We start from the raw sequence: 14,080 nt of genomic DNA, 5'->3' as shown, positions 1-14,080 counted from the left end.
GCCCATAAATAGCTGGAGGCCTTAATGATGGATCAGTTTTAACGTTGATGACGATGTGCCTTCTTCCAACACTTGTTACACAGCTTTCATTTTCGTTCGCGTTTTCTTTATGTGTTCGTTTTTCTCTGCTGAACGTTTTGTATGTACATGTTCGCACTATTACTGCTTGCTGGAGCAACTGCTTTTCTTAAGCATGCGGTAATTGTGGGACGTGTCTCTGACAGTTTAAACTTTGAGATCTCCCGATGCTTCCCAAAAACGTGGCTGATCACGTAAATGGCATGAAGAATAATGACAAGGCTCAACTTGCGTAACCTCAAAACGGACACGAAAACTAATGGTAGCCTTTGGCTGCTCTTTCGTAATTGCGTGGGACGCAATGCTTCGACAGCTATGGAACTGAAAGTCGCGATGCGAATTGAAATTCAGAATCGATCACCGTATCGAAAGGTCGCAGCGAGACATTGAAGGCGCCAAGTTTCGCAACCTTAATGGGAATGCGTCACATATTGAATCACGGCGGCAGGACGTTCGACTAAATCGTTGCTAAAGGCCCTCTCGCGATCCTTCTATTAAGGAACGGGCGCACTTATGATTGCTTCTTTTATGGCGGCGAATGACCTCTGCATTGCCTAGAACTCCCAACAAAGACAGGCGAGTGAATTGCACAGTCTTACTGTGTGCAATTCACTCATTCCTATGGCGCGCTAACGAGAAGCATATGACAAGGCGAATAAAGACGCAATCGTTCCTATGGCCCTAGGATGCTTGTGTAACCCTTTTATATAAGTCGTTCCGACGGTCAATGGAGAACGATTCTTTCGGGAGCTTGCTTCTCGTAAACGCAATATCGTGGAATAAGGAATGAGTTTTTTTCTCTGCAGTATGGTTACGAAAGAGTCAGCGGTTTAGCTCTGACAATGCGCGTTCTTTTTTCTTTCTCTCCCGAGAACAGCTGCGACGGGCAGTTTCGAATCGAATATAACGTAATCGTCTTTTTTTTTTCTTAATGTTGAAGCTTTCGAGAGTTATGCACTGCAAGCATAGTGAGACAGGGTTTTGTGGAGAGGACAGTGGGGATGATTTTGAGCGTGACCCCGAATTATACGGCGGAGTGCGCTGGACGACGGCCGAACAAGTGGCGGTAGAATTAAATTATTGGGTTTTGCGCGCCAAAACCACTTTCGGATCATGAGGCACGCCGTAGTGGAGGACTCCGGAGATTTCGACCACCTGGGGTTCCTTAACGTGCACCTAAATCTAAGCACGCGGGTGTTTTCGCATTTCGCCCCCATCGAAATGCAGCCGCCGTGATCGGAATTCGATCCCGCGACCTCGTGCTCTGCAGCCTAACACCATAGCCACTGAGCAACCACGGCGGGTTGGCGGTATACGAGAAATGTTGCGGCTGAAGCGTTTCAGCTCAACTAAGACGCGCTGGCGCAGACCCATAGAGCAACGCAGCAAGACGCAGCTGTAAAAAATCAGCATTCTCCCGATAGCTCGTGGCACTGCATATAACTACAATGCGACAGAGATGTCTGTCTTGCACGAGAAGAACGGCAAAAAAAAAAAAAAAAAATGCGCTCAGCATGGATATGTCGCGGACGACATGTTTCTAATTCTGCGGTAAGTGCGAAAACCACAATATTATTTTGGAAACACCGCAGCGGAGGAGTCCGCCTCCTCTTGGTTCACCTCCTGGGGTTCTTTAACCGCGCGCCCGACGAACGATTCACGGGCGTTCCTCCATTTCGCCCTGATGGACACGAGGCTGCCGCGGCCGAGATTTCATCTCGCGGCCTCGGCCTTAACGGCTCAATGCCAAAGCCACTCTACGCCCCACAACAGGTGCGGAGGACATTTTCATGCCGACAGACAAGTGGACCGCAACTACTTGTTTATATTATAATTACCAGGAGAACGGTGCTGCGATGCTTTGGTCGAACGCACCGTGTCAAGGTGTCCTCTGCATGACTGCTTAACGTCGTCGCTTTTGCGTGTATATATATATATATATATATATATATATATATATATATATATATATATATATATATATATATATATATATATATATATATATGGGTCTATAGTATGTGAACACACACTGCCGCTTACTATATACTGACATAAGAAGTGCAGTGGCGTCAGCGCCGAGTGACTTACCGGCTGAAGAAATTGCGGGTCAGGCGAAACATCAGTGAAGAATCGTAACAGTACTAACAGAAAATACTAGTCTGCCATGCACGAAAAATGCCCTGTAAAGGCACGGCGGCATTAGTACAAACCGAGTCCCACACGTTATTACTTTTAGAGGCAAATATACAGCGTACGATATGCAGAAATAGACCCAGAAGCCATTTACCGGCACTGAGAACCTCCTAAACCGCACAGTTTCCAAATAGACTAAACAAATGGCGGGGACCTAGCGTCGGCAACAGTTGGGTGCGGTTCTGCGAGTAAAGGGCGATTCTGGAGGAAATAGTGTCTAAGAGCCGCACCAAAAGCAAAGACAAGGTACTTTCTTTTTTGAACTCACGAAGGTTAGAGGAAGCGAACTTCACTGTAAATGTGGACCATGCCCAACGCGTGCCCTATTTCACAGGTTATTGAAATAACATTCAAAGTGCGTGCGAATTTTGTAGAAAGCAGCGATATAAACGTTTAGCCAATGTTAATGACCATAGCCAGAAACACTAAGAGATTTACACTAACACGGTCGTATTTTACATTTTACAAGTGAGGTGGTGCAAGGGGACGGGCAAGCACCATTTGCACTGCTGCTGGTAGGATAAAATGTACGGACCACCACTAAGTGGTGGTCCGTACTATATATATATGTATATATATATATATGCCAACGCATGTCTCGCACATTTACCGATGAATCACCATTGCACTTCTTTAAAACCTCCCTCCTTCTAGTTGTCAAACTTCCGTCGATTTAACGGTTACTAACGCATGCTTGCAGCCCCACCGATCGCATCCACATGTTTCCACGGCAACGGCGCTCCCCTGTTCCCTTCCCGAGCAGCCTAACCACTGAGCATCTTGTTTTTTTTTGTTTTTTTTGTTAATGCGTGCGCCACTATACGCGCTTGACAGGCGAGACAGCTCGACGCTTAGCCGCGAATACAGAGACAACAGCGTCGATCACGAACTTCCTCTACACGTGAAGATGTCCACCACGCAGCGTCACTGCTGCGTCCTCCCCGAAGACGGGGAAGTGATCCGCTCCGTCGGCTTGAGTTGCGCCCATTATCGTGATAGCATGCCGACAGCGTGACGCCTGGGAGGGAGCTGTGGAGCCCGATCAAAAAAGCTCGCCTGTCCTACATGTGTCAGTGCACGAAAGCTCGGAAGGCCGGGGCCTCTCAATGCGGGGCGTTTGCTCTCGAGACACGGCGCAACGGAAGAGGATGTCCGACGACGACACCTTCCTCGTCCGCGCACGTCGCCTAGTGACCCAGGCGGCCTCATTCGGCACGGCCGGATACGCTGCCATAAACGTAACTCTATCATGTTTTACATCTATCAGTATGGACCGTAGTCCTCCATAAAGCAAGCAACAAAATCCCAATAAAGAAAGGCGTCAGGCAGGGAGATACGATATCTCCAATGCTATTCACAGCGTGTTTACAGGAGGTATTCAGAGACCTGGATTGGGAAGAATTGGGGATAAAAGTTAATGGAGAATACCTTAGTAACTTGCGAGTCGCTGATGATATTGCCTTGCTTAGTAACTCAGGGGACCAATTGCAATGCATGCTCACTGACCTGGAGAGGCAAAGCAGAAGAGTGGGTCTAAAAATTAATATGCAGAAAACTAAAGTAATGCTTAACAGTCTCGGGAGAGAACAGCAATTTACAATAGGCAGCGAGGCACTGGAAGTCGTAAGGGAATACATCTACTTTGGGCAGATAGTGACGGCGGATCCGGATCATGAGACGGAAATAATCAGAAGAATAAGAATGGGCTGGGGTGCGTTTGGCAGGCATTACGAAATCATGACCAGCAGGTTGCCATTATCCCTCAAGAGAAAAGTATATAATAGCTGTGTCTTACCAGTACTCACCTACGGGGCAGAAACCTGGAGGCTTACTAAAAGGGTTCTACTCAAATTGAGGACGACACAACGAGCTATGGAAAGAAGAATGATAGGTGTAACGTTAAGGGATAAGAAAAGAGCAGATTGGGTGAGGGAACAAACGCGAGTTAATGACATCTTAGTTGAAATCAAGAAAAAGAAATGGGCATGGGCAGGACATGTAATGAGGAGGGAAGATAACCGATGGTCATTAAGGGTTACGGACTGGATCCCAAGGGAAGGGAAGCGTAGCAGGGGGCGGCAGAAAGTTAGGTGGGCGGATGAGATTAAGAAGTTTGCAGGGACGGCATGGCCACAATTAGTACATGACCGGGGTTGTTGGAGAAGTATGGGAGAGGCCTTTGCCCTGCAGTGGGTGTAACCAGGCTGATGATGATGATGATGATGGTATGGGCTGGATTTCTTGTTGAACTAGAGAGAGACATCCTTTTCACAACAGCGTAAAGGGCCAGGACGAGACGGGTGCACATACACAGCGCTGATACAAGCTTCAACAGTGTCTAGAGAGAGACGAACTTCAGCGCAAGAGCCAGTATTTCAGTGAAGGCGTTCGTGCGAATCTAATTCCCTTAGCGCCCCACTCACTCCAGAAATTATTCACTCACTTATCGCTCACTCGTTCTCGCACTCTAACACTCATCGCACTCCCTCCTTAACTCCCTTCCTCCGTCATTCAGTCACTCTCTCTGTCTCCCTCACTAATGCACTTATTCTCTTGCGCAATCGCTCACACCTGGGTCACTCGTTAATCCACATGCTCCCTCACACATCCCCGGCTCCCTCAATCATCATTCATCATTCCCTCACTTATTTGCTCGCACTCACTCACTCATCGCACTCCCTTCTTAACTCCCTTCCTCCGTCATTCAGTCACTCTCTCTTTCTCCCTCACTAATACACTTTCATATTCTCTTGCGCAATCGCTCACACCTGAGTCACTCGTTAAACACATGCTCCCTCACACATTCCCGGCTCCCTCACTCATTCATCATTGCCTCACTTGTTTGCTCGCCTTCTCACACGTTCGCTCGCCGCTCGCTCACTCAACGCGCATTATCTCACTGATCGTCTCCCCAAAGGTGCCGCGCTCACTGATTCAGCACGAACTTGTTTATCTTCTCACAGCAGTCGCTCGCTCACTCGAGGATCACTCACTCCAGTGCGCAAGCGCACGCACAAGCACGCCGCAAGTCGGGACAGCGAATGCAGCGCATGCGTTGCCTCAGCGGTGAGTCATCAATCGTTTTCCGTTCCCACCGTATTCCTCTGGTTTTCGGCGTGGGAAAACGAACGGCTGCATTCATTGCGTGGACGCGCAATCTCGCGCGCCGGCGAGCTGGTAAGTTTCACTGCGGCATTCAGTTCTCGTCGAAGCAAAGCGTGTGTACACGCAAGGCTCACACGCGCATGGCAGGCGCTGACGTTATATATTGTAGTCAAGCTTATTTCAGCAGGACGGGCGCGTCGCGGTATTAGGCTTGGCTGCTTGAGCTGGCAAGCGTACGTGAATTGATGGACACGATGACGTCAGCCTTTCGGGTTCTTACCCTAAATAACTGCATCGCAAGAGGGAATAAAGTGCTATGTACTGATCTCCCGCAATGTGATCACGACTTTTCGTTGCGGTACGTCGCGGTTTAAGGATCCAGAATGAATGCAGGGAGCATTTCTTTCTCGAACAAATATGCTGTGAAAATGAAAATCCGTTTAAGCCAGTTGCAGACGTTCAGTTCTCAGAAAGAAATGCAAATGGGCGTTCATAAAAACAACGATGTCTGCAAACTGCTTCAAACAATCAAAGTAGGTCAGTAAAAGGTTAGTAAACGTAAAATAGAATACATATGACGGCGACAAATTTCATTCCATCCGACCTCGTTAATCAGACTGTACTTGTTACATCCTCTGCGGCTGAGTTCTCGTCCTACTAAAAAAAGGCGAACAACTTTGTTCTCAGTAAGCACCACGTTAAAACCAAGCAGAACCTTCTTGCTATTCTTGGGCCTAAAAGCCATTGACGTACCCATGGGCTGTGGGAACGCTATAGCCGGAGTCTGCAGAGCGAAGAGAAGGGTGTTACGTTTCGCCTACGACGCGCGGTTTAGCCGGCGCGACTGCAACAAAGCGGCAGACATTTTGGCCCGTTCGGCGTCGCCGCTACGCTCCCCGCCAAGCGCGTCCAGGCATGTTCCGATGCCACGTGTCTTCATGTGCGTGTGTGAGTGTATGTGCCATTGTGCCCGACTGGAGGCGCTACGAGAATAGAAGTCACCTTCTCCTCCCAGCCATTGTGCCCGACCAGAGGCGCTACGAGAGTAGAAGTTACCTTCTCCTCCCAGTCATTGTGCCCGACCAGAGGCGCTACGAGAGTAGAGGTTACCTTCTCCTCCCAGTCATTGTGCCCGACCAGAGGCGCTACGAGAGTAGAGGTTACCTTCTCCTCCCAGTCTTTGTGCCCGACCAACGGCGCTACGACAGTATGCGTCACCTTATCCCATTGTACAATCACGTGCTCGTCTATTGAGGGGTTCCTTCTTGCCCTCAACTGCGAGAGTATAAAAACAGCTGCCCCCGGACGCCAAAGGAGGGCTCCGATTTCTTCTGTTGAGTAAAGTGCTCTCCCGTCTCTCTACTTCGGTCAACCTGACCGCCAACTCTTTGCGATGTTAAAATAAACAAGTTGTTTTGTTGTTACCAGTCGACTCATGCTTTGCCGGGACCTTCGGATGCTTCCAGTTGTACCCCAGGCCGCCAGGCCAACGCTACCCTTGGGGCTTGCGACCCAGGTGCAACAACGGGCGTCAGCGCCGAGTTCACAACAGGTCGTACCATCGGTGCGACCACAACAACCGTTGCCATCGGTGGGATTCAAACAAGGGGTATGAGAGGGCGCCCTATATTGCCACTGTAAAGAGCACTTTTAACCCCCCTTCCCTCTCCCCCCCCTCGGTCCAAGCCTACTGGTGCACGAGTGACGCAGCCGGGGTGGAAATCGCGATCTGCACCTTTCAGTGCACGCTATGGCGTCATTACAGGTACATCGGCACTTTGTGATACACGTACGAACTATGGTCATGAAAAAAAATTAGGTTTTCTAATTTCAGACACCTTAATTCAAGACCCCGTAATATCAGCACTTTTGAACGAGCGAATATCACTTAATAAAGGGACACTAAAGGCAAATAGCTAGTCGACGTGGACTGTTAAAATACCATTCCAGAAACCTCGCAGCGCTGGTTTCGTGTCAAGAAAATAGTTTACGGGAAATTTGCGCCTGAAACGTCCGCATACCTTTAGCGCAATTCAAATCGCCCGCCCCCGAGCGGGAAGTGGTGACGTTGCATAAGCTATCACCGCCCTTTACTGCCAACTACGAGTAAAACGGCGCCGGACAGACGGCGCTACGGTATTCTGCAAAAATGCAAACGCGCCGCCATGGGGAAATCGAGGCAACACAGACAGTTGGATTTGCCGCTGCAGCTGCTCTTGGCCAAGCGGCCAGGACTGTTCGGGAAACACACGACATCACATGGAGGGGGAATTCTCTGCAGTTTGTGTGAGTTTTGCGAGCCAGCACAACCAGCGCAGCACTATGCTGTAACGAAACTACTGAAACGTGAAAGCGCGGACAGCGAATAGTGGAGCAAACGGAACCTTTCGACCGTCCGCGTCCTTGTCAAGGATAACGACAGCGAGTTTTTTTTTTTTTTTTTAGATCGAATAGAACTGGACAGGTAGCATTTTACTTTGGTCTTATACTGAGTGGTTGACTATTAGTGAGAGAATAAGAATGAGGAGCGCCCTCGTCATCGGGCTGGTTCTTGAATGTCCCGGGGCAGTCTAATCGCGTGCTGCATTTACCTCAATTTCTCGATCACTAAAGCTCTGTTCGCGATAATATTGACGCCTCAGACGTTCTCGAGCACTAAACTATGACATTAGCTTGACTTAATATTTGCCTTAAGTGTCCGTTTAAATAAAAATAAAAGTTATGAAACTGCTTCTTCTCAATGATGTTTCTTAATTTTCTGTTGTTGCGCTGAGAGGATTTTCATTATATTGAGGTATGTAATGTGTCACATAATTTTTGTTTATTGTTATTTATTCACAGTGCCCTTAAAATTAGCTATGGTGTGTGAGGTAATATTTATTTATTTTTATTTATTTATAGCACCCTTGAAGACCCCAATTGAAGGCCTTTAAGGGTACTTTAAGAAACAATCGTGTTCTGTGTCTTGTTAGAGCATGTCAATCGTAAGAGGACTGCTTTCGTTTCCTATGCTATTTCATTGTTATAGCGTTGTTCTATCGAACCGTGCTGCTCTTGTTGCTGCTTATTGTGGCTGGGCCTCTGAGGCACCTATGCCTTTAACCTCAAAGGCAACGTATGCAAGTTAATTGTCCTAAATGAACTCCACAACAAAAACAAATTAAGCAGAGCAGAAATACATGGTGGTTTGTTTCGGTGCAGCGAATTCACATGCCACAACAGCAGCTCTCTGCAGGCTAATGCCGGCTCACGAACGCTAATTTAAGTTGCCTAATTAAATCACGATGTTTTCATTTAGGCAATTGTCATTGAAAAATTGCCGGCAATCGAACGGAACTAAAATATATATTTGACATAGTGGTGATATCTATCTTATGGCATTGATCTACGCTGTTTGGAACATTAAGCTTCAGATTTGCCTCACCCAATATTAGGTATTTGACACCTACTAAATCCATTTGCTGCTCCCAACAGCCGCTAAGATTAGGTTTTCGCGCCTATATACTTGTCGTATAACGCGCATGTCATATATCTTAACGATATCTTGAATCTCTACAAAATAAAGCAACCCGATTTATTACTTCTTATTCATGTTGTTATAGCGTGTAAGACCTGAAAGATATCTCAGTGAGTCGCCATAGCTACGTGCAGGAAACCTTGCTGCCTAACATTTTTTCTCTCGTTTTATCACATTAACACCTCGTTTCCCTTTGATCATAACTTTTCAGCACGCCATATCTCATCTCGCACCGATCATGCGCATTAAGGTAAACCTGTATATGCCAGAACAAAAAAAAAATAATTCACAGTAGCCCGCTTGATCTATCGAATACCGAGTGGAACGCATTTCCGTCAAACACAGCCACGATAATGAGTCAATCTCCTCTTCGATCGGCGCTACTAAGTTTTTAGAAAAGTATGTTTGCGAACTTGTTTTGCTGATTTGCTTTTACTTTCTATGTAATATGCAGCATTTCATTCTCGAGTTCTGCTGAATTTCATGCTTGAACATCTGGCTTGTCTTGCTCCTGTCCTGTTTGTACATGCTTACTCACCTTGAGCTTTACTGACTTTCTTTTTTTTAGTTTCTTTGACTACCTGGCTTGTTCCAAACAGTTGTACTTGGGTTGCTACCTTTTGTTTCATTGCATTTTAGATTATGTTTCCCCCTCCTCCTTCGGGCACTTAGGGTGAATAAATGAAAGGAAATGGAAAAAAGAGGATTTCATTGAAATCAGTTTAGCGGCTGTCTCATGCAAGCCTTCCTGTGTTATCACATGTACTTCAATAAGAGAAGCTGAGCTGGCCCTGAACGAAATAAACAATTATAATAAAATAAATAATAAGAAATAACAATAATAAAACATGCGCCACGAAACCTCAACGTCACTGAAGCTGAAGGCTGCAAGAATCTTGATTCTGCAGTCACCCCAAGCCACCGCCCGTTATAAGTACAAAGCTAATGATCAGGTCAAGCCGCTGAACTCTAATGCACTCGAAAGAAAAACAATAAATCAAATTAGTGCGACGAACTATTCCTTCAAAACTCAAGTGTGGCCGGAGTACACGCTTCCTAACACTTGTCACTCACAGCTTCAGCTTGACCTCGCCACTCTGGTGTGCTTCTTAAAAGTTTATTTCGAGACATATTGAGACGTCTGAGCGGAGATACGTTTCAGTATACACTGTTATAAGCACGGCTGCTCTTGCGAAATGTTTCCGCGAACGCGCCGTAATCTTGCTCGTTATTTCACGCCATATTTTTCTTTTCTGCCCACTCGCTATCACCGCCAGATGAAGGAGGCATTGCGTTGCTCACCGAAAACCCTTTATACGCTGTATTGCCAGTACAATCCTGGGGTAGCTAGCTTCAGCATTACCAGCGCAGAACTCCTGCGTCCTACATGACTCGAGGATTGACGAGGTTTACCTCTCACTGTGTCACAACACGAACGGTTGTCTGTACCTCATCTCTGGACTACCATAAACCCTAGTGAAGGCGTGTTACTAGTTTACATCACTGCACCAGTGCGCAAGTGCGGTGATCATTCGGTCCGTATGGAGTACGGAACGGCGTCCGTAATATTGTGCTCACTATGTATGATCTGACCGATATAAAAATCGTCGTCATAAGGCTTCAGTAATTTAGGAGCCACCGATGAACATCGTGTAAAGTAGCTCCGTAGTCTTGAACCCGAAGAGCGCCACCGTGAGGTTTGAATAGAATATTCGCAATAGCTGACTTCCTGTATTCCCGTGAGCATGAGAAGGAGTATGCGTATGAAAAAGTTCCTATTGAAAATCGCGAAAAATGTTGGTCGTACTGTAGAATGCATAATATAGTTCAGATTGCTAGACATGATAATGAATTCTGGTTACTAGAATGATGGAGGTGATACAGTTCAATTTACAATATTGGGCTAGTTGCAAAGGTCCTCCAGGTGTTCTGCGGGAAGGCAGTAATTCGAAAGCATTGTGTTCGAAAAAAAAAACATGATGAAAGACTAAGATAAGCGCGAGTGATTGGCTACGCTACTCGTGAGAATCACGAGAACAAAGGAAGCTTTCATGCGCATACGTTAACGCGTCATAATGCTCGGAGTGTCGTCTTCGCGAAGGAAAAAAGTGGAACTGAGATATCGCGCCAATAATATTCCGCTCGCTTTCCAGGACACAACAGCATACTAATGGCATAATGATAACATGATAACGGGTTTCTCTGCCTTCTTTTCTATAAGTGCGGATAATAAATGAAAGACAAGCTAATCTCCCTGCGCTGGCATATTTATCAAGTAATCTATAAATGCACGCCCCCAACGACGTGAGACCCCAATCTCTGACCAACAATAGCACTTGCTATCAGGTTACAAAGCTTGGATCTATCGCTTTTTCATGAAGCTTCGATTTGAGTACGTTTGATGTAGTACCGCTGAATAACTTAAGGCAGCGCAGTGAACCCTCTTTTTCTTTTTTTTTTTCATGATGTATATTAACAGTAATGCCGTTCCTGTCTCATTGCAGGCGTTGTGTCATGCCACCGACCTGAGAGCAGTTCGCAGTGGCAAAAAATACAATAAAAATTGCAATTAAAAATTTTAAAATTGCGGTTAAGGCACACTATAGCTTAAAATCATAATTAGCAGTAGTTGCACATCGGCAGGAAAATGGGTGACTGAGCAGACGAAATTTGCGCGTGTACGTTGCGCGTGCCGAAGTCTACAACGGCCGGCACGATCCCTTCGCGAGGCGCGGCGCAGACGACGGACCGCGTTCTGCTCCGCATCTTCAGTCCACTCCCCAGGACGGGGAAACTATACGGCAGAAGGAAGCTTAACGCAGGAGCAGCCGCCTGCTTGACGTGCGCGAACCGACCTATTGTTGCTGTTTCTTTCCCGTTCGTGGATGGTCTGTTCTCCCGTTCTCAAGTGAAATGCAGCAAGGCAGCTCTTCACTCACCACTGGCTCGGGCGCGGCGTACGATCCCAAGAGTTTCGCGTCGGCGTTCTTCAGTGGTGGAAGCGCTGGCTCGCCTGAGGGATCACCCGGCCTGCCGCCAGCAATCCGAGGGCGTGAATCGGATGGAGTGAGAGAAGCAGGGAAAAGAGGGGGGAAAGATGGTTGAAAGCGAGATGGACAGCGAGGGAGAGAAAGAAAGCGCGGGGGCGACCTCTGGCGCCGCCTAGCGGAGCGCCCTCTCACCGCGCGTCGCAACCATGGCGTCGTCTGCTGCTGCCACTCTGTGCGTAGTTTTGTTTTCGTTCGCACCTTTTCTTGTTTGCGTCTCTCTCGGTCGCAGCGCAGCGTCGCGGCGGAGACCACGCGCGTCGGGCAAACCGGTCCAATCTGGTTGGACGCCCCGTGGGCCGCGTTATGTACTCTCGACGCAGGGAAAGCGTTTTTTTTTTCTCCTTCATCTCTCGCAGGGCTTCCTTCCTCCACTTCATCCATCCTCCTTTCCCGTAATCTCGCCCCCGGGGGACCCGGAGCCGGCGACGCGTAGTGGGAACTCCAGAGTAGTTGAAGCGCTCGGTTTCACCGTGTGCAGCGGCTCGAATCTCCCGAGCGGCGACGTGGTTCTCTTCCATCCGCTCCCGTGCGATGGGAGCGCAGCGGGAGGGCAGAGAGGAGGTTTGGATCTTGGATGCAGGAGACGGTTTTCTCTTTGCGCTTTTTTCCTTGGCCAGCTGCCGCGCGCTTTGAACGCTACTCTCGCGTGCTCCTCTTACTCCTTGTTCTTCTTTTTTCTGTGTACGCGATGAGTGCTTCGTAGTAGCTGCAGTAGTAATAGTAGTAGGTGGACTGATAGTAAAAGAAATGCTGTTCGCAAGGGTATATATGGGCAGGTTGAGAAAAAATTTAAGCAAGGGGCAGGCGTCCCGCATTTCTAACTGCATCTTTCATGTTATGCGCACACTCAGAAAAATAGTACTATGCATAGACTGAGTCATATAAATCGAAAGCCAGGAAAAAAAAGAGAACGAGGAGCGAATGACGAGTGAGGAGAAAGGGAAACGTGTTGTATATGGGCGGTGTTTTGCGCATTCTTGGCTCTCTTACCTGAGCCAGGAGTAAAACGCGTTGTAGTAATAGTTGGAGTAATAGTAAGCGAAGGATGAGGTCCGTAAAGGAGTAGGTGGAAGAGGGAAACGAGAGCATAGGGAGAGGAAGGGCAGGAGGAATCAGGCACTCCACTGCGTGTCCCGCCCCTTTTTCCACCGCGAGAGAGCTCTTCACATGTGGTTGTTGTGTGTGTGCGTAACGCGGAGGGGGTCCTCCGTCGTCGGCTTACCGCCGCACTCCCCCCTCCCCCCCATTTGTCGTCGTTTGTTAGAGGCGGGCTCGTGCTGGGCCTGCGTACGAGTGGCGCAGCAAAGCGTCGCTCGCCGGCTGATTCGGGGATGCTTTTGTGGTCTGTCTTGCACCCCTCGCGTCCACGTCTTACTCTCTCCATCGGGGTTCTCTTCCTCTTCGGTCTCCTTTGCACTCTCGACGGTTCTCGCGATCGCTTTGTCGCTCGGTGTGTGTTTAGGTGCATGCTGCCTTTCCCGTGCTACGCCGATCCACCTTCCAACTACTTCGATTGTTCGGTCGCTTTTAAGGGGTGCTTTTAACGCGCATCCTTTCTAGCACCAGTAGAAGCTCGGGTACTCTGCTGCTTGGACGAGTTGAGTTGGGGCTGCCGGGTCGGGGTTTCCTTCCCACGTGCACTCGAATTCTATTTCGATTATCCAACCATTTTTTTTTCTTTTTCATTTCTGTACCTTCTATTACTGTCGTGGGACGCAATTGTGCGAACGCATAAACATTCTGTATTTCTCCTTCTGCATTTATATGTCATATGTAATGTATAACACGTACTTGGATAAGAAAATCTTGAATAGAAGCTGCATTAGAATAACGTTGGGGCCTTTACGGTGAATAAGCACAAGCATTTCATAGAGATTACACATTGTATAAGGCTAAAGTTTGCGAGATTCTATGAGCCGACGTAAAATGTAAAGGACTCATTTAGTCACTTTACTAACTCTTCGTTTCACACAGATTGAAACATGTGCGTTGGGTGGGCATATCTTTTTTTGTTTTTACATTTCTGTATTATCGATTACAACTATGCAATGCTCCATTCGGATGCATCTTGTCGCTAAAAAAAAGAAAAAAAAAGAGAAAGAACGTTCGATGAGAGGAATTTATTGGCAGGCAG

The 14,080-nt window shown here is 47.6% G+C and overlaps 1 protein-coding gene across 2 annotated transcripts in view; it reads right to left on the bottom strand.

Moving 5' to 3' along the window:
* LOC142563878 (uncharacterized) overlaps positions 1-12,177 on the bottom strand; it is a 95,470-nt gene extending 83,293 nt beyond the window's left edge. Inside the window, exon 1 of one of the 2 annotated variants that reach the window (XM_075674555.1) lies at positions 11,836-12,177. The gene's annotated coding sequence lies outside the window, so the exon portion shown is untranslated. The remainder of the gene's footprint in view (positions 1-11,835) is intronic. The other variant, XM_075674556.1, reaches the window with a different exon arrangement.
* Positions 12,178-14,080: the final 1,903 nt, after the last annotated feature.

This window comes from Dermacentor variabilis, chromosome 11 (genome assembly GCF_050947875.1).
Source record: "Dermacentor variabilis isolate Ectoservices chromosome 11, ASM5094787v1, whole genome shotgun sequence".
NCBI classification, from domain to species: domain Eukaryota; kingdom Metazoa; phylum Arthropoda; class Arachnida; order Ixodida; family Ixodidae; genus Dermacentor; species Dermacentor variabilis.
This window is presented reverse-complemented; position numbering and strand designations above follow the sequence as displayed.